This window comes from Hylobates moloch, unplaced genomic scaffold (assembly GCF_009828535.3).
Source record: "Hylobates moloch isolate HMO894 unplaced genomic scaffold, HMol_V3 SCAFFOLD_8, whole genome shotgun sequence".
Taxonomy (NCBI): domain Eukaryota; kingdom Metazoa; phylum Chordata; class Mammalia; order Primates; family Hylobatidae; genus Hylobates; species Hylobates moloch.
In genome coordinates, this window is record NW_026652283.1 from 43477086 (window position 1) to 43498108 (window position 21023).

At 50.2% G+C, this 21023-nt stretch overlaps 1 protein-coding gene across 4 annotated transcripts in view; it reads right to left on the reverse strand.

The window, feature by feature from the left end:
- The window catches only part of HIVEP3 (HIVEP zinc finger 3), a 523062-nt gene that overhangs the window by 194325 nt on the left and 307714 nt on the right, over positions 1-21023 (reverse strand). The gene's annotated exons all lie outside the window — the stretch shown is intronic.

Here is a 21023-nt window from a genome sequence, read left to right on the forward strand (position 1 = left end):
CATTCATTCATTCATTTATTCATCGCACTGACACCCAATTTTCACTTTGGTTGACTAACAAACCCTTGCCCAGTGCTTTTTCCTATTGTGAAATCTTGTTTCCATCTGCCACCGCATTTAGTCTCCACGAAAATTTTGAGAAGAAGATAGAATAGGTACATTACTGACAATCCATTCTGTAAATAGATGAAGGCCCAGAGAGGTGACAAGGCTTGACAAAGGACATACAGCTGTCAAGGCCACAGTGGGAAATGGACCAAGGTTCTGCTCATGATCTTCACTCCTTCCTGCTGGCACGTTCCAAATCCAGGATCATTCATTCTTGATTCTCATTGTCCAGTTTGCTTCTCAGCAAATAAAACGGAATTAAATTATTTTTGGTGTTATTTTAACATGACTGTTAGAAAAGAAAGACTCTAAATTCCATAAGGGCAGAGACTATGAGAGCCCTAACAGTGTGGGGGCAGGTAAATGTACGAACTCTGATCCCAGACTGCATGCGTCCGAATCCTGATTCTGATACTTAATAGCTGTGGGACCTTGGGCAAATTACTTAACCTCTCTGTGCTTCAATTTCTTCATCTATAAGGAAAGGACAATAATAGCTATCTATAGGGTTGTTGTGAGGATTAAGTGATCTAATCCACGTACAATCCCTAGAACAGTACCTGGTGCACAGTAAGGGTTAGTTGTAATTATTATTTGTATCATTATTTGTGACGTATCTCCTGTACCTAGCATAAGACCCAACACATGAAAAATCCCTAATAAATATTTATTGGATTGTTGAATGGATAAAATACTTTCTGTAAAGAAGTAAGTATCTATGCTTTAAGTATTATTAAATATCTATGCTTAAGTATTATTGAGCAAGGCAAAAGAATAGCTGAAGCTCTGGCCCCAAAGAAGCTGGAGTCCCCCAATTCCTTGCTCACAGATCTAGGTGGGAGGAGATTCGTGATTCCAGGATTCAAAGGCCTGTCCACCAACTGGCAGGAAACGTGGCTCATGGTTAGGAACACAGGTTTTAGAGTCAGACACTTAAATTCAAGTCCTCACTCTTGTTCTGTCACTCACTAGTTGTATACTTACCTCCTGTACTTGCCTCAGTATCCTCATCTGTAAAATGGGAATACTCACACCTACCTTGAAGGAATGTTGGGTGGATTAAATGTCACATGCAGGAGGTGAAGCTTCCTGCACCTGGGCCCAGTCCACAGCCATAGTAACAATGAGCTTACAGGATCAACAGCAGCTCGTCCTATGGGCCAACTCATTCCGTGCTAAGCATCGCTTCCACCACTCTCTCCCTCACATGGGATTTGGGGGCCTTCACCAGGGATGGACTCATTTGCACAGCCCAGGCTCCACCTTCTAGGCCAAAAGGCTGCTATGAAAAGGCAAATTCTCTATTTGGCTTCAGCATGAACTGGGCTCTGTGGAGGCGAGACAGATGCTTAGGAAGTGGGCTCCTGGGAAAGGTGGTCTCCAGAGAATCAGCTTAGAGAGTTCCTTGCAAGCGCCAGTGCCAGCAACTAGCAGCCTGTATGTAGCTGCCTGAGTCAGTCCCAGTCCCTGTGGTGGCTACAGACCCTTCCTTTACTCTGTTTCTCCCGCTAAGACCCCAAGGCTGGCAGCCTGTCCTGCTTATGGGAAGGAGCTAACATCCATTGAGCCAGAAGCTTTAATTCTTTGCCTCGTTGACACTTCACAATGAGTTTGCGGTGGGCACTTGAATCTTGCCACATACCAGCCATGAGACCCTGGGCAAACCATTCAGCTGCCCATGTCTGTTTCCTTATCTGTGAGCACATGTCAATATCCTTGTTCATTAGACCCATTTTGCAGAAAAGGAAGCTGAACCATAGAGAGGGAAAGGCATTGTCAAGATCATAGACCTAATAAATGACAAAGCTGGAGCTGTTTGACTTCAAAGTTCCATGCGTTCATTCATCCATCAATTATTATTTCAGAGCCTACCATGTGGTGGGCACTGGATCCATAGACTCTTTTTAAAAATATTCATATTATCAATTTCCCACTGCTCCTAAGACACCAGTATGCAAGGCAATTCAATTTAACAAAGACATCAAGTCCTTCTACGTGCCCAGGCACTGTGCGAGGTTCTGGTATAAAGGATCACATTGAACCCTCATGACAATCCTGTGCAGTTGACCTTTTTATGCCCTTTACAAATGACAAAATGGGTAATTCAAAGAGGCAAGAGAACGTGTCCAGGCTCACTCACGGAGCCTGGATGGACGCCTATGCCCATGTGATGCCAAAACTCACTTCCTTCCCTTCCCACCATGTTTCTTTCTCTCCAAGATGCTCTCATCTCCCCATCCTGGCCTGGCCTGCAATGACGCAGCCTCTGGAAGTTCCATCAGTATCCCTGGCAGAAGGTGTTCTCCATTCAGCAGAGAAGGATAGCTGTCAGCCCTACCAGCCTGTGCCATCCACACTGGATCTTCAGGACTCTGCTTCTCCCTGGCTCCTTCCACTCCCTGAACTTGACCCCAGGATGACAGACCTGTAAAACCCAGAAATTTGTTTGCTTGTACCTTGCCTACTTCCAAAAAGGATGTGAGGAAGGTTAAGGAACAAAAGTGCAGACTGAGGCTCAAAACACTGGACAAAAGCAAAATCCAGATGTAAAAGAGCAGGGGGTGCTGGAAGCAAATGTTTTGAAGGACACTGCCCGGCGCTCACAGGGTGTGAGGAAATGGGTGCTCTCACATCGCTGCTGGTAGTGAAAATAGACAGACTGCAACTTCAGAGCGTGCATCAAGAACTTTGCCTCACAAATATCCACACTTCTGGGCGTAGTCATCCCAATTCCCAGGAAGACAGTCTAAGAAAAAAAATTCTAAGCAAGTTCCATGCAGTCTTACTTCTAATACTGAGGCATTGAATACCGACAACAAATCTAAGTGCTAACACAGGGAAAGGGCTAACACACCATTGAAAACTAGGGTACAGCTATATCAGGGGTTGATAGCCTGCAGTACAAATCTAACTGGTAGCCTGTTTTTGTAAATAAAGTTTTATTGGGACACAACCATGCAAACACATGGAAAGGGTTAACCTACCATTGAAAATTAGGGTACAGCTATATCAGAGGTTGACAGCCTGCGGGACAAATCAGGGTACATGTGCAAGTTTGTTACATGGGCATATTTTGTGATGCTGAGGTTTGGGCTTCAAATGATCTCATTGCCCAAGTGTGAACATAGTACACTATAGGTAGTTTTTCAACCCTTACCCTCTTTCCTCCCTGTCCCCTTTTAGGATCCCCCGCGTTTATTGTTCTCATCATTGTGTCTGAATACACGTGTTTTATTTTTATTTATTTACTTGGTTTTTTTGAGATGGAGTCTTGCTCTCTTGTCCAAGCTGAAGTGCGGTCTCAGTTCACTGCAACCTCCACCTCCCAGGTTCAAGACATTTTCCTGCCTCAGCCTCCCTAATAGCTGGGATTACAGGTGTGCACCACCACATCTGGCTAATTTTTGTATTTCTAGTAGAGGCAGGGTTTCAGCATGTTGGCCAGGCTGGCCTTGAACTCCTGACCTCAGGTGATCCACCCACCTCGGCCTTCCAAAGTGCTGGGATTACAGGCGTGAGCCACCACGCCAGGCTGGAATACACGTATTTTAAAAAGAGAGATGCCTAGCTGAATACACTCTGGGCGTATTAGTGGCCACAGTAAAGAGTAAAGATGGGTTTTAATTGTCTGGCAGTAGGAGGGGACCAGGAAACCAGGAAAGTCAAACTCTCCTGGCCCAGATTTTGGAGAGGAATTAGTCACCAGGGTCTTTGTTTCAAGGAGTTTCTGAGCAACACAATGGGCAACTTTCTCTATCGTTCTGCCGATGTGCTGAGGTGTTGCCCACATAGACGGCAAGTCCTGGTTATTGGTCCTCTAACAATGTCAAAGAAAGAATGTTAAGCTATCGTTCTATAAAGGCAATTCACTCAGTGGCCAGGGTGATATAGGAGTTCAGTTCAAAGAAAATATTGCAGAATCTTGTAGAAAAAAGCATCAATGTATCTAGCTGACCAGTGAGTTTTAGCCAGAGAATCTTTTCTTGGAAAATAACCCTTAAATTACAGATCAGCGTGTAAGACAGATAAAGGCAGGGTACTCTGGTAGAAGCTGAGCTGGGTATATTTCAATGCTGCTCCCCTCAGCTCCCCCGGGGCTGCCCCTTGAAGGGGTTCTGCAGGACCTCTGGGGCTTCTTAGAGTCCAGCTGGTGAACTGCTACATTAGACCATCCCCAGGGCACCTGCTGCATCCCTGGTCTTTTGCCAAGTCGAGGGCACTGGCAGGAGAAGCAGAGGATACTCTGCTACCCACAGAAGGCAGAACCATGTCCTCTAGAAACCAGAACTACCATGAGGGCAATGACAAGATTTCGCTGTGAAAATTAAAAAAGTGCAACTTATGATTATGCTTCCATGGAGGGCCTTGGGTGGGGCAAGAAAGGACTTACCCTCTCTCGGATGGCAGTTCTGGAGCAGCTTCAAGGCTCTTAAAGGGCCAAGGCTGAGGCTCAAGTCCCGGTACTGGGAAGGGTGAGGAGGGTCTCTGGCGGGTGGATACACCTAGAGGACAAATGTGTGAACCAAGGTCTTGGATCCATTTTCATTCCAAGAGGGAAGAACGAGAAGCCTATTGGGAGTGGGGTGTAGATGGTACAGTGAAGTCGCTAAGAGGGGGATCTGGGGTCAGATTTGAATTCTGCTCTGCTACTTATTAGCTGTGCCCATGAGAAAGTTACTGACTCTTTCTAAACCTCAGTTTCCTCATCTGTAGAAAAGGAAAATGAAAGCCATATACGATAGAGTTGTTGGAAGAATAAAATGATTTACTGCATGCCAAGTGCTTAGCACCTTACCTGGCCTAATGAATACATGCTCAATAATGGTTTGCTATCTGCAGCAATAGACCTGGCCAAGCCGAACCCTGGCCTGTCAGGGGTCAGTAAGCCTGGCTTTTGACCTTTAATTCATGCAGGCTTGAAGAAAGATTCAGGGATGTTCCGGGGCTGACACCAGTTTCCTGTAGCTGATGAACAGAAGACTCGTTAGAATTTCTAGAGTGACTGGGAGATGCCAGGAGGGGCCATTCCCCAGGTGAGTGCACAGGGAGCCTCTAGAAGGATTCGATGGAATTCTCTGCCCTATCAGGGTGACATTAGGGAGGGACTACCTTTGTGGGGACCTGAGAGAGTGCTCATGTGCCTCCTGCTCTGAGTGACCAGCCCCATGCACTTGAGATTGTGCGTCGTTTACCCCCACATGGGAAGGCATGCCAGGCAATCTGTGGTCTGTCACTGGGTCAAGCATCATGTGCTACCGTGGTGGGCATTTGTTGACTTTTGCCCACTCGGCACCCCTTCTCCCCACTTTGGCAATAGCATTCTGATTTCATTTGGGGAAATCAGCTCTCCTGGTCTTGGTGGACAGTAAATCAGGGCTTCCTGCTTCCTCACAACCAAGGGGAGGGCATGAGCCTGAGCCAGGCATCGCAGATGCTCTTTGCCAGGCCCTGACTCTGCGAGCTCATTCTTCCATCTCTGTGGCCATGACAAGACCACTTCTGAATAGTTCCTGTTTTCTGATCCAGGAGGGGCCCTGGATCCTTTTCTGAGTCTGTTTTTTCAGCCTTCCTGTCAATTCCATAAGATTCTCATTATCCTTCTGATATATTCCCTCTTTGCTTAAGTTATCTCAAGTCAGCTTCTGTTGCTTACACTGAAGAGCCCTAATGGATTCCGAGAGGAGTAAGTCAAATGGCTTGCTTTGGCACAAAAGGCTATGACCAGGAGCTCTGGCACCAAAACTGCAAACGAGAAAACTTCAAGTTAAGTACTAGAAGCAACCTAGTAGCCATGTCATCCCCCATGTCTTCTCTGCTGTTGGAGGCTGCTTTTATTGGGGTGAGCTCAGAACTGAATGAAACTCCATTCCATTTTCCTGTGATTGGCTCATATGACTCAGTTCTGGCCAGCCGGGTCAATTACTCCCATTTTAGAGTTAAGGGAAGTCTTTCTCAGGGGTTCTGGGAAAGAGTTTCTTTGCTAATAAAAAGAGAATCTGGGGAAGATGTTCCTCTTCTGCACCCCCTACCACCACATGGCATATGGCCCTGGACTGTGCCAGCTACCCATGGCCTTGGGCGATGACACTGCAGCTATGGAGGTGAGGCTGGCCAAGGGGGAAGCTGGAACACGCCTGGATCCTGGATGTCTGGGCTGTACATTTTTCAGCTTTTGAACCACCCCTACCTCCACTCTTTGGAGTCAAACCCCTATTGTGTAAGCCCCTTGTAGTTAGCTTTCTGTTACCTGCAGCCCAAAGCCTCCTAATACCCAAACAAGCTTTAAACCTGGGAATGGGCACCCCAGCAGCAGGCCAGGACAGCTGCATCTGGGTCATGTCAGGTGGAAGCCCGGAGAAAGGAGCATCCAGTGAGTGGGGCAGGCCTGTGGTGGATCCAAGCAGGGCCATTCACGGGTGGGACAGAGGTAGCCTCCAGGCAGTAGCAATCTCTGAGGTCAGAAGCAAGGCAGTGCCATTTCCTGACAATCTTCCTTGTTTAGGTCAGGAACCCAGCCTGTAGCTTGAGGACATGGAGAACAGAACCCAGCCCCAAGTGGGGTTTGGGTGGAACGGTGATCACCAGTCAGGGGCTCACTGAGGACTGGAGTTCACGTGCAGCTCTGGCTTTGTAGATAATTGGAGTCTTAGGCAGGGAAATTGAGGCAGAAAGAGGCAAATCCAGTTATGCTGAGTCACTGACATGGCAAAGTTTAGGCGAGGGTGCAGTTCAGTAACCCCCACCCTCCACCGCCATCCATAGGAATGCCAGATGCAGAGTTCAGGGCAATCGGGCCAATTGCAGCTTCTGCTGGCCCACTGGGAACTAAGATTCTGCCGGCTTTAGCCAGGTTCAGCTCAGGTGATGAATAGGCACTTTGGAGGGACGTGTCTGGAGTGGGGCAGGGGGAGGTAGGGACTTTTGGTTAAGAATCCACTTCCACCAGGAGCTGAGAAAGCCCTAGGGAAGTTTCTACCTGTGCCAATCTGAGTCAACATGCAAGCAACCCTAGTGCCCGAAGAGAGCTCTACTCAAGTTCAAGGTGATAACAGCTGGACCAACACTCTGCCCTCCATCCCATTCTTCGTGCATCAGCCAGGGGATTTGTCACTTCCTCCTGCCTCATTTCTCATCTGCACACTCTGCCTCTTCAGAGCTCCCACCTCCCCTCTCCTAGCACAGGGCAAAACCCCAAAATAGTCCCTGGGGGTCATTTTCAGGGCTGGAAAGATTCTAAAAGTGTACACTCTTCATGTGACCAAAAGGAAAACAGAAGCACAGACAAGAGCAAGGGTGTTCTGTCATCCTGCTGTGTGACCCAGGGCAGCCAACACCAGCTCTAAGGTCGTGCCAGCTCTGACATCCCATGGCTCTGCTTCAAAAGGACAAGCACATGTGAAGTGGTCAATGAATTCTTCAGAGCCTTATGGAATGGCTCTAACTCTAAGCCCTCAGTGAGGGTCTGACTCTCCTCTCCCCCATCTCTTCTCTTCCAATGGCTGGTCCCCTGCGCCAACTGGCCAGCACAGTCCTACCCCTTGCTCTCAGCCCGGTCCTCCCTCTCACAATGAGGGGCATCTAAAGAGCCCCCGCCCAGGCTTCCCTGCCCTAATATTGTGTCCTGTGTCTAGAAACTATGTGCCTGTCTTGTTCCCAAGGCCAAGCACCCACCTTATTCCTGGGCACTGGTGCTGTGTCCTGCCATGGCCTCACACCCGAAGCCTGACTCCCCAGTCCCTGTGGCTGTGCAGCAGTGGTCACCATAGGATGGTGGCTGATCATAGCTTCTTAAGGACCTGATTCCTGCCAGGTTCTCAGCTAAGAATTTGACATGGATTACTCCACTGACTCCCCAAAGAGGGCCTTATCGTGTAATCACCATCGCTACTCTCACTTTACAGATAAGGAAGCTGAAGACCAGAGAAATCAACCAGCTTGCTGAAGGTTGCTTGGCTTCCTTGGGAAGCGGTAGTGCCTCGAAGATGCCCCTGAGTCGGCCCTTTTCTCTGGACTCTGCACTCTGCTGTGGGCCTAGACTGCAGTCCCCACTGCCACCCACTGGGCTGGCCTTCTAGTGCCCTCCCTTCCCTTTGCACACGATTGGTCACAGGTTCCTGACTTCTCTCACTTGGTAGCCCCAGGCCTATGCCTGGCCATGATATCTCCTTCAGAGAGGGGTGAGATTTGACAGGACCCAGAAGAACAGGCAGAGGGTATGGGGAGGCCAGGAAGAGGCCAGAAATCAAGGCTGGTGATTTGCAAATGCAGAGCTCATGGCAGCATCCATGGGGTCTACTGGTTCCCTCTCTAGCTCGCTCACTGGCGGTTGCTGGGCTATAGCTTCATGGGCTGATGGTGGCCGACCATCACCACCACCCAGTGGACACTAAGGAGCACAGTGAAACGGCTTGGGCTTTGGGGCCAGACAGTCCTGTGTTCAGATCCCAGCTCTGTCCCTTAGAAGCTCTGCAAGCTTGAGGAAGTTCCATGGGAAGGTGATCTCTCTGAGTCTTAGACTTCCCAGCAATAAAATGGGGTTGATAACACCGATCCTGCATAGCCTTTGTGAGGACATATGAAAAGCAATTGTCAAATGCCTGGCTCTCGGTAAAAGCTGGTTCCCTTTTACGCCTTTTCCTCATCCCTCCTGCTGCCCCTTGGAGCTGGCTGCCTCCCGATGCCAGAGACAGACTCCCTGTGTTGAGCGGCCCGAGTGGTTCCAACGATGCCCACCACGTGGCTGGCAGGGGCCCGAGCACACTCGGCACACTGGAGATAAATACAGGGTCCAGGCACCTGACTCTAAACAATGGGCTATTCTGGGGTTTTAATTGCTCATCAAAGGGAAGGCAGGCTCTGGGCGGTGACCAACCTTGGAGGTCAGGACATGCATTGGGGTGGCAAACAGGGCAGCAAACGCACCAAGGTGCAGGTGCAGAAACGCCAGCCAGCAGGTCGCTAATCCCAGAATGTCACTGAGGGAGGGTGGTTAACAAGCCTCTAGGGTGATTACCCTCTCAGTGTACAAATGGGGAAACTGAGGTCCAGGGAGGAGAGCACTGTATTCTACTGCTTCAACAAGTACTCATCAAGCACCTGCTCCGGGCTGTGCTCCGTGCTCTGCCTCAGCATCTCATTGTGTGAGGCAGAGACACATCCAACACATGCAGTTACAGTGCCCTGCGACAAGTGGCAGGAGAAGCAGGAACAGGGCCATGGTGATATGAAGGAGGCATGCCGCCCTAGTCACATGCACCATTCATTCCGTAAAGATGCGCCCACTGCTTGTGCGCACCAGGCACTGCTCAGGTGCTGGAGACACAGCCCTCGATGAAGGCCAGGCCCTGCCTCTGTGGGGTTTCCAGTCTCCTGGCAGAGAAAGGCAGTAGCATAAATGAAGAGGCAGAGAATGTAACATCAGGGTGTGTAAGCGCCGAAAAGGAAAACAAAGCAGGGTAAGGGGACAGTGGGCACCTGTGTCTGGCCGATGGTTTAGGCAGATGGTCAGGGCCGATGCTAACAGTGACAAATTAACCACATGAGATGCGCAGGACAATGAAGGCTCTGCCCTTCTGAGTGAAGAGGGAAACCAGCGTCGTGAGCTGACCTGCCTCAGGGGTCTCAGAAAACCAGAAACAGAGCCACAATCTGTCCCAGGTCTCTTGTATCACAGGCCAGAGCTGGTCCCCTGCATGGCCCGGCAGCCCCTCCCTTCATAGCCACCTTTCCTTCCTCCATCCTCCCTGGGGGGAAGCAACAAGCTGGTGCCCTCCCAGGCTGGAGGCCAAAGCCACCAGGCCTTTTCAGCCATCACCTCCTTCCTGGCCAGTTGCCCATGCTGGCCTCAGGCAGTGGAGCCTGACAGGAGATCCTTGGCCTCCTGACACAGCGGGGCAGGCTTGTCCTTCCCTCTGCCACCTCCCACCGATGTGGAAGTCTTGGTGTCAGACACACGTGGTCCTTCCACTTCTGAGATGTGTGACCTTGAAAAGTTCAGCAGAGCATTTGTCAAAACTGGATGCTGGGCCATTCTCACAGAGCCCCTGGGAGGATTAAATAAAGTAAGAAATAAAAGGCGCCCAGGAGCCTATGGCCTGCAGCAGGCTTGGTAGGCATGGACACCTTCCCCTCTTGCAGTGTCCTCCCACCCCCCATCCGCACCCCAGCCCAGAGCATCACTCCCTCTTCTGAGCTCCCACTGCCCTGAGTGTGCTTGTTTTCTCTTTCTGGGTCTGCTCTTTGTCCCTGAATAGGACTGCCAACCTCAGAGAGCAGTCTCTGGCTTCTGCAAGTCCCTGAGCCTCCTGCCTGGGGCTCAGCACAGACAGTCACATGCAGTCGCTGCTCAATAAATGTTTTTCCCAGTAGCTTCCAGCCAGGAAAGTTTAACTTGGAGAATAATGGGGCATGTAGAGCTCTGGATTCACAGTCAGCCTCTTTATCAGCTAAATGACCCTGGGCAAGTTAACTTTTTATGTAAATGAGGATAATCACCCAATACCCCAAGGTTCTGCAAAATTATATGGTGATTTTAACATTATTGTTTCCATTATGGAATCATAGGTGGAGACAAGAGTCTATTAAATTTGTAACCTGGTACTACAGTTCTTCCCACAACATCCAGCCCCCTGGATGTTCCACCTCTACTTGAACTCTCCAGTGACAGGGAACTCACTACCTGCTGGGCAGCCCATGCCATGTTTTGACTGCTTCTGAGCATTAGAAACTTTGCTTTCTATTGTTTTAAGACCTGCCATGCTGACCTCTGGAATGCAGGGAAATGAGTGGGTGATGAGCAAGCCTGGGGGAGGGGCTGGAGAGAGCTGCAGGATGATGGTGGGAGGGTGGCAGGGAGCTGAGAGCCCCCTGAAACAATGCCGCTGGTCAGTGGGCCACGGGCTGTCAACTCCCCTTTCAAGAGAAGCTCCCGATAATGGTGCCTCCTCTGCTCATGGCTGCCTCCTGCCCAGGGCTGCTCAGCAGCTGGACTACAGGGGCCTGGGTTCTCAAGCCCTGATGTATGATTTATGACTCCGATGAGCTCACCAGCTCAGGGAGGGAGGGTGATCCGAGGGGAGGCTGGAAGAAGGCTGGTTATGGATTTTAACCCTCTGATGTTACTGGCTGGGAATTTAACATCAATAATTCAAGGCAGTGGGGAGCAAGGGATGGGAAAAAGGCAAAAGAGAGAGGGAGGTGGGGATGGAAAGGGAAAAAGGAGGAGAAGAAGTGGAGGATGGGAAGAAGAAAGGAAAAGAGGCAAAGATGCATTTATTGAGTGTTTCCCATGGGTACCATGCTACCTTCGCCTCCTTTAGCTCATTTAAGACTCATTGAAATCTATGAGGCAGGTACTGTCATCTCTAATGACTGGATAAAGAAATTAATGCTCCAAGAGGAAAAGCAAAGGTTTCAAGGACAGCAGGGGGGATGAGGGGATGGGATTTGGACCCACGTTTGCCGATTCCAGAACACGGGTTCTTTCTGCTACACCTTGACTTTAGAGGGTAGCCAGGTCAGGGGACACAGAGGGTCCCTGCTGGCCTCAGGACACCTGGCCCCAGCTCATACTCTGGGGCTGACATGGGGAGAGATGAGTCTGAAGGGCTTGGCCCCTGGGAGAGAAACCAGCCACTGGCCTTCTGGACAGCACCAGAACTTTGTTGCTGAAGCTGAAAAAATTAACTGCTATATTTAAAAGCATTGTTCGGTTGCTATGGTAACAGAGGGGCTAAGAATAATATAAAAAGAAGATGATATGCCAGGTTGTCACTGGCAACCCAATTTTAAGGGTGTGTGTGTGTATGTGTTTTAAAAGGAGTTTTCTGGGGGGAGGTGGTAAGGTTCAGACTGTCTTCCCCACTCCCTCCGGCACCATCTGCCCCAGCGACATGTCCAAGATGCAGCCACGCCTGGCATCTCACTGGTCTGCTGGCGTCGGGGGAGCTGGCACACCCTGGCCCTGAGCCTAAAGATAAAGAAGGCTCTCAGCTCCCTAACTGCTGTCCCCTCCTGGCAGCCCCTCACTGCCTGGGCTGCTTCCTTCAGCTGCGGAACCCCAGCCGGAGGCACCTCTCAAACAGATGGCCCCCAAATAGCTTCTTCTATCCGACCTGGGAGCTTTCAGCCAGCCTGGCAGACTCCCTGGGGACCACCAGGGAAAACAGATGGTCAGGAGAGAAGAGCAGGAGACAGATTTATTGATCTGCAGCCTAGATGTCAGGGATGGGAGGCGGCTTGGCAGATCTGGGCATGGGGCTGCCCTACTCTCTGATGCGTCCTGGAGAGACATGCTAGGTCCACCCTGGGTCTTCAGCCTGGGCCCAGGAGACCTGGAGGGGACCCACAGCAAGCCTGGGGAGGGTGGGAAGATGGATGGGGACTGTGCGTCCTCACACACCAGCCAGCTGTTTGTCAGGGCTGTGATGGCAGCTCCCATGGGAACCATGGGAAGAACTGGGTGGCAAAAAGACAAAATCCCCAAGGCAGTTTATTGACAGCCAAGGATTGGAAAGAGGCCTGGCATTTTTACTCTATCATGGTTATGCAATATGAAGGAGAGTTTTGAAATCAGACTGGGGTCCCCAGGCCAGCTTTGCTGCATGTTACCATGTGACCTCGAGCCAGGCCCTCAGCATCTTGGTGCTACCATAGGGAAAATGAGAGTGACCCTTAGGAATACGGTTGGGCCTCAATAAATTGAAATTTATCAAACACCAGGCTTGATGCCTAGAGTATCCTCAGCAGGCAGCCCCGTCTGCCAGGAGAAACCTTCACCTTAGCATTTCTCTATGTCAGGCCCAAAGCGAAAGCCATAGAGGAACTTGCACATATACGCGGGGAATGAGACACAGTGAGAGGTGCCATCACACGGAAGTGGACAGTGGGGCCCCGAGCAACCGATCATGCCTGGAGTGGGCAGGGAACTCTGAAGGAAGAGTTTGAGGTAGTCCTTGAAGCAGGAGAAGGGCAGGATGACAGAGGCACACTCTATGCGGAGGAAAGGAGCAAAGCCCGGGGGGCAGGGAGCACAAGGAGCGCTTGCTGAGGGCAGGCCTCTGAGGCCAGAACCTACCAGCAACGTGGGCAGGAAGAAGGGAAATGATCAGAGCTGGATGAGGCTCGATAGGGAGGCTGGCTGTGCTGGGTGAACCCGGAGGCAGGGAGGCCCATGGGGATGCTGGGCAAAAGTCCAAGCCACAGATAAGGAGGCTGGGCCAAGGTAGGACAGTGCTTTACAGTTTATAAGGCGTGGCCATGTCCATTACCTCGTTTCTCATCACAGGATGGATAGAGTTTGCTGTCCCACCCAAGCTCTCCCCCCATCACCACCTACCAGCACTTCCCACAGGCTGGGGGCACCCACCATGTACAGAAGGAGCTACATCTAGATTCCTGAGCATCCCCTAGAAGTGGAAGAGTCCAGGAGAGCTGGGGGCCCAGATGAGGGTGAGATCTCATGAGTGGGTGTGGTCACAAAGGGCTTCTGGTAGGAGGAGCAGTGGGAGGGCCCTCTGGACAGACAGCACGGTTCAAGCAAAGCTTGGGGATGGGACAGGTCATGGTGCATTGGGAAATAGTCCCTGGACCCTGCTGGGAGAAAGCAGGTTGGGGATCCAGGCGGGGCTGGGTCACGGAGGACCCTTAATTCCAGCTGAGAGGCTATGTCCTCCTGCAGGCAGTGACAAGCCGTGGGGGGCTCAGAGGGGCTGGGGCAGGAGAGGGAGATGTGAACGAAGCCGGTTAGAAGCCAGGCTGCATCAGACACCACTGTCTTCCTCCTCTCTGTCACTCTCAGGCATGACTCTCCTTCTCCCCTGGCTGTCTGAGTGCCAGCAACAGAAAGCAGGCCTCAAGCTGCACGCATGTCGTGGAAGATGAGTATGTTTACTCAGCAGCTGGTCTTGCTTCAGCGGCGGCACACAGCCAGCTCTGCCCAGGCCTCGGCCTGGCAGTCTCCTCTTTTGGGGAGAGCTAGTTGCCCTGTGTCCTGCTCTGAGGGCACACAGTTGTGACCTTGGTTTCCCACGGTGAAGGCATCCAGAGTGGTACCTGGGGGAAGGTTCTGGGTCTCGTGGGAGTTCAGGCTGAGCCAGGAGAGAGTTGCCCAAGTGGCTCAGCATCTGGGGACAAGAACTTGGGCAGGGGAGGATCCCATGGAGCTTGCATTTTCCCACGCTCTTTCCCTTCTTCCCTCCAACCAATACTTGTTAAATACCTACTTTGTGTCAGGCACTATTCTAGGCGGTGAATCAGACCAGAGAAACTCCTGTCCTCTTGGAACTTAAATTCTAATAGGGGAAACAGACAACATTCAAACAAAGAAATGTTGTCAGGTGGTAATGAGCCCTATGAAAGAAAATACAGACAACTTGAGAAAGGAAAGAGAAAGTGACCAGAGAAGGTGCTTGAGTTGAGGTGATCAGGGAAGGCTTCTCTAAGGAGGTGAGGTTCTAGGGGTGACATCTGAGCAAAGGCCTGGGTGAAGTGAGGGAGCAGGGGCACAAGGATTTCAGGCACGGGGGTGGTACATGCAAAGGCCCTGAAGCGGGAATAAGCCTGGTGTGTTTCTCTGACTCCTTGTCTAGTGCTCTTGGGAAAAGAGAGGCTCAGAGAGGTCAGGTGACTTGCCTGGAACCATGTTGCAGATCAGTGGCCAAGCAGGACCAGAGGGAAGTTTTCTGCCTGTTTATCCAGGGCTCACCCACCGTATATGGACTGGGCACATTTCAGGCATGGACCCTGGCCAGAGGATGGACATTGACTATAGGGGAGGGTGAGTCAGTCATTCACTCAACAAACGCTGACTGAGCGCCTAGCCCACGCCAGGCTCTGGCTGTGCTGGGCCCTAGCACACAGCAGGGCACCCATGGATGGAAGCTCATGTCCCCCTGGAGCCTGCATTCTAGTGGAGATCAGAGATTATGGGGATCATGGGATTCCAGGACCCTAGAATCTGTGGCCAGAATCTGGAAATCCCAGAATCAAAATGATGGTATCTTAGCATCCAAGGATTCGAAATCCCCCAAGCACGGCCTCTCCGTATGGGAAATTGGCAGGGCCCTCCAGCGGCATCCAGCCCATTTTAAAGAGGGGTAGAACCAAGGTCTGGTGCACTGAATGCCCCATATAGGGTGGCCAGTGGTGGAACCAGGGCCTTTGCCAAGGAGTCTGGGCTTCTGGGGCAGTGAGGTGATTGTGGGCAATGGGGATGAATACAGGCTTGGGCCAGACAGACTGGCTGTGGGTCTGTACCCCACGCTTGCTATGTCGTGGAATCTTTCTAAACCTCAGCTTCCTCATCTGTAAAACGGCACTAAGATGGCATCTACCTCAAATGGTTGTCGTGAGAATTAAGATAATCCACGTAAAGCGCTTAGAGTGGCAAATGCTTCCAACACTTGCTGTTGTGCTGGTAATTATTAGTGAGACTTCAATAACACTGGTATGAAGTGTTAGATGACAGAGATTGAACCCTGCTGGGATGGGAACAGCGGACCTGCCCCAGCCACTGGGCTTAGCATCCCACAGAGGGTCTGCCCAGGTGTGTCAGCTGATGGGAATAAGGGTTGTTTCACTCACCTCCAGACACAAACATGGTGTGTGTGGTCCGACACGAGTCCATTCCCCTCCTCTCTCCATCTCTCCTGTCTTCCCATTCCCACCTCTGTCTCTGTCTCTCTCTTTCTCTCTTTCACACACACACACACACACACACAAACACACACACACGTGCACGCACACACACACACACTCATGTGCTGTAATTATAGCCATAAGACCTTGACCCAGCCCAGAGCAGTGGAAGCTGAGACCAAAGGCATTAGAACGAAGGTGCTAGTGGATTTTAGCTGGGGGTCAAGGTACGTGTTTTAACCCTTCCTCTTTGCTGGACTGAAACTAGGCTTGATGGACTAGGACCCACCAGGAGGTTGGAAGGGCAACAGCCCATGGCCAAGAGGGAGTAACAAGAAGCACATTCTTAATATGGTGAGAGATAAAGGCCAGACAGCTAGAATTGAGGGCTCAGAGTGTGCTGCTGCAGCTAAAGACAAGAGCTGCACAAAGGACAACCAGGTACCCTGGAAGACTTCCTGGAGGAGGAGAGAGGAGCTTTGAAGGATGGGGAGGATTTGGCCATAGACTTTATTGCTCTACATGAAAATAGCATTCAAGCACAAAGTCAAACAAAATCAAGTACAAAGGCACAGAGGCTCAAACTGTTAGGGTGTAGGAGACAGTGAAGCTCCTCTTACAGGTTAGATGGAAGTGAAACAGACTGGGAGGTGGAGCAAGAACTTGTTTTGCCTTCAGTTCTCACCTTTACCTCGAACCAATGGTCATTCCTTCATTCATATGAATAACTCATCTATCTAAAACAATTTCAGGCAGCCCTAGTGAGCCCTAGTGAGTTTTCCTTCCCTTGGCTGAATTTCTCCATCTCCTAAATGGATTTGTCACTGACATGGAGAGGGAGACTGCCCAAGAGCTGATGTTCCTAACTAGTAGGCAGCCGTTGGCTGCTCCACATCACTCAGAGACGTCCCTGTCCCCACCATGAAGTCTTAGGCTCATTGGAAAGCCTTGGGGTTCCTGAGATGTCCATCTTTCTGGGGCAAGTTCACAATAATAGAGAGGGATGACGTGGTGACCAGGCTCCAGAAGGAGACACACAGAGCCCTTCCTCAGGGTCACCTCAACCTCACAGCAGCCCCAGTGGGACTCCCGACTCATGTTAGCACCAACACAGGGAACCACCAAGCCTTGGAGAAGTTCAGTGTCTTGCCTGAGTCCTGTATCTGGTAAACTGGCAGAGCCAGGATAGGAAGCCCAGACGCTTCCTGGCTCCCATGTCCTTTCCATCAGGCCAGGCTGTCTCTTGCCCTAAGTTGCACAGGCCAAGAATAGAAGCTAAGATGGAAGTGATTTATTCCCAGGTACACAAGGACTCCAACTGTGGAGCAGGGCTGGGGTCCAGCCACACACTGAGCTCCAGAGGCCCAGTTCTGGTTTCAGCTGAGTGGCCCTACCAAGCTACTTGGCCCTTCCTGCGTCTCCCCTCAAACATCCTCCCAACTCTCCCTCTACGTCTCAGATGCCAAAAACTCATCAGAGCAGGCAGGAAATTCCATAATCAGCATGCTAAACCTGATGAGCTCAGGACAACACCTCTGAGTGGGCCTCCAGGGCTGCTTCCAGGCCCCAGACTGCAACTCTTGAAGCGGCTAAAGAAGAAGGGAGATCCTATAATTTTCCCCATTTGAGACATTTAACAAATAGAATGGTTCATTCACAGATTTATTCCATTTGGACACATTGGGAATAGCCTTGGGTCTGTCTAGAAAGAAACATGCTCATCCAGCTCTGACTCACCCAGTTCCAGCACTGAATATCCTGCATTATTATCCTACCTTTTCAAAGCCTATTATGTGTGATTCCTATGTGAGGAGTTGAGGGAGCTACAGGTGAGACCAGAGTCAGGCTCTGATGTCAAGAGGCTCCTAAGAGAAGAAATTAGAATCCTTGTGCACTGCTGGTAGGAATGTAAAATGGTGCAGCCACTATGGGGAACAGTATGGAAGTTCCTCAACAAATTAAAAATAGAACTACCATACGATCTAGCAATCCCGCTGCTGGGTATTTATCCAAAAGGATTGAAAACAAGATCTCGAAGAGATATTTGCACTCCTATGTTCATTACAGCATTATCCACAATAGTCAAGATGTGGAAAAAACCCAAATGTCCATCGGCAGATGAATGGATAAAGAAAATGTGGTACATACATACAGTTGAATATTATTCAGCCTTAAAAAAGAAGGAAATCCTGCAATATGTGACAGCATGGATGAACCTGGAGGACATTATGCTAAGTGAAATAGGCACAGAAGGACAGATACTGCATAATTCCACTTAGACGTGGTGTCTAAAATAGTCAAACTCACAGAAGCAGACAGTAGAATAGTGGGTGCCAGGAGCTGGGGGAAGGGGAAATGGGAAGTTGCTGCTCAAGGAGTATAAATGTTCAGTTAAGCAAGTTGACTAAGTTCTAGAGACCTGCTGTGCAATATTTGCCTATAATGAATGATACTTTATCTACTTAAACATTGGTTGAAAGGTAGATCGCATGTGAAACATTCTTACTGCAATTTTGTTTTTTTTGAGACGGAGTTTCAGTTTCGCTCTTGTCGCCCAGGCTGGAGTGCAATGGCGCGATCTCGGCTCACTGCAACCTCCACCTCCCGGGTTCAAGCGATTCTCCTGTCTCAGTCCCCTGAGTAGGTGGGATTACAGGCGCATGCCAGTAGAGAGGGGGTTTCATCATATTGGTCAGGGTGGTCTCGAACTCCTGACCTCAGATGATCCACCCACCTTGGCCTCCCAAAGTGCTGGGATTACAGACATGAGCCACTGTGCCCGACCCTTACTGCAATTTTTAAAAAGCTCATAAGCTAGAACAAGAGATGTAGGTAGGTGCATAGGTTACTCAATAGTGCTAATAGCAAATATTTATATAATCTGCATCAGGCACAGTTCTGAGTTTTTACCTGTATTAACTCACTTAACACTTGCAATGATATTAATACTATGAAGAAAGTATCATTATCATCTCTACTGTACAGAGGAGGAAACTGAGGCATAGAGGGGTTGAGTCATGGACACACAATTGCTCTGCTGCTCACAGGAACAGAGCTGGGATGGGAGCCCAGGCAGGTGGCTCCAGAATCTGTGCTCCTAACCCCCCACGGTGCTGCCCATCGCTGCACAGAGCTGCCTTCCCTAACGGAGGTGTGCCCTGGGTAGCACAGAGGCTAGTGAGCCTGATCCACTCCATCAGAGGGAGGGGCACGGACATTTTCGTAGAGGAGTGATGCCTGCACAGACTCTCAAGGATGAAGCTCTCCATCATCTCTGAAGACTAATGAAGTCAGCCATAAACATGCCACGGGAGGAACTGAGAGGGCCTCTGGCCAAGCAGGCTGCCCCTACCCCTGCCCCTGGGATCTCTGCCTCCCCACCTGACCCTAGTAGGGTCCTCTTCCTCCCTCCTGCAAGCTCCTGGAACTCTTGGTGTGTATCTCCTTTGCAGTGTGGACCACAGTCAGCTTTGTCTCTGCTGCAGACTTGTCTTGCCTCCCTCCAGTGCAGTCCTTGTTCCACCTCCCTCCACCTCTCTGACATCTCTAGCTCCCAGCACAGGCCTGGGATATAGCTGGTGCTTGTGAAATATTTCTTGCATTGATACGAGTTTTCCACATATATCAAGGCTGGCCCTGACTGGACCTGGAGATCAGCAAAATAAATTTGGCTGGCCTGACTGCCTGCCTGCCTGCCTGCCTGCCTGCCTGCCTTCCTTCCTTCCTTCCTTCCTTCCTTCCTTCCTTCCTTCCTTCCTTCCTTCCTTCCTTCCTTCCTTCCCCTTCCCCCTCCCCTCCCTCTCCCCTCCCCTTCCTTTCCCTTCCCTTCCTTCCCTCCCTCCCTCTATCCCTCCCTTCCTCCCTCCCTCCTTCCCTCTCTCCCTTCCTTCTGCCTGCCTTTCTTCCCTCCACTTTTAGCAGGCATTTATTGAGTATCCATTGTATGTGGCAGGTGCAATGCAGCAGGACAGTCTCTATTCTGTGGGCACTCACAGTCTAGTCAAGGAGACAGACTAGCAAAAAGACAATTGTTGGTGAGATGCATTCTGGCATGAGTCCAGGGAGCATAGGAGCACATCAAATCCACAGGCTTCCACAGGTGTGGAGGAAGTAATCAAGGAAGACTTCTGGGAAATGGCATCTAAACTGAGACTTGAATATTCAGTGTGCATGCACGTGCATATGTATATGTGTGAGAGAAACAGGAAGAAAGAGAAAGACAGAGAGAGAGATGCATGTGTGTGTGTGTGAGCTAGGAAGCGAGAGGTTAAGGCCAGAGCTTTGAGGGAGAGAGGTTAGACCAGGTAGGCGATCGTGAGCGTCCTTGCAAGTTGCTCTAAAGGAATTTAGCATTTAACCCCAGAGGCCACGGGGAGCTATTAAAGGATTTTATTTGGGGAATGACGTGACCAGGTTTGTGTTCTAGAAAGATCCCCCTGGTGCACTATGGGGAACAAATTAGAGGGGGCATGGTGGTGGCAGATAGAAGCAGCTACAGAAATCCAGGTAAGACAAGGCTGTTAGCAGTAGGAGTGAGAGGAAGGGACACATCTGCCAGATCTTGAGTCACTTGATTTTCCCTGGGGGTTGGGGGCTCAGGAATGAGCCCTGAGTTTGGGTCATCTCATCCCTTCCATGGGGCCCCTCTCTTTCCTGCCACCATTCTCATCCTTATCGCATTGTTGTAACAGAAAGTCATGGAATTCTCGGGGGAACTCCATGAAATACTAAACTTCTGTCTCCATCACAAGAACTGGGAACAATTTTCACTAGCATAAAATGCACCCATACCCATAAAATCATACACACACACACACACACACACACACACTGCCACCATAAAAAATACGCTGCAAAACTCCGCAGAATTGGCTGGTTTTGATATTCCTCATTAATATTTGTTTGCTACTTGTACATTTCATTTCATTGCCTATGAGCACTCATTAGCAGTCAAGCAGTAGCAAGTGCCCAGAGCTTATGAAAAGCCAATGGGAGAAAACTAGAACAATGAGATAATGATAAGTAATAACTTTGTCCTTTACTGCAAATTGGGAAGAGCTAGATATCAGTTAGCGTAGCAGTGGAACGTCTCAGCACAGCCCTCAGAGCCCAGGGTCAGGGTTAGGATTAGGGTTAGCACTCTCATGGGTTTCTCCTGGTCAAGGCTGGAAAGCAATCTGATTAACCAGATCATGGTAAGGAATGAATGACCACCAGAGTAGCTTAATCCTGCCTGGAGGTACTAGCAGCTCGGCTTTAGAGATGGAGAGGAAGTAAGC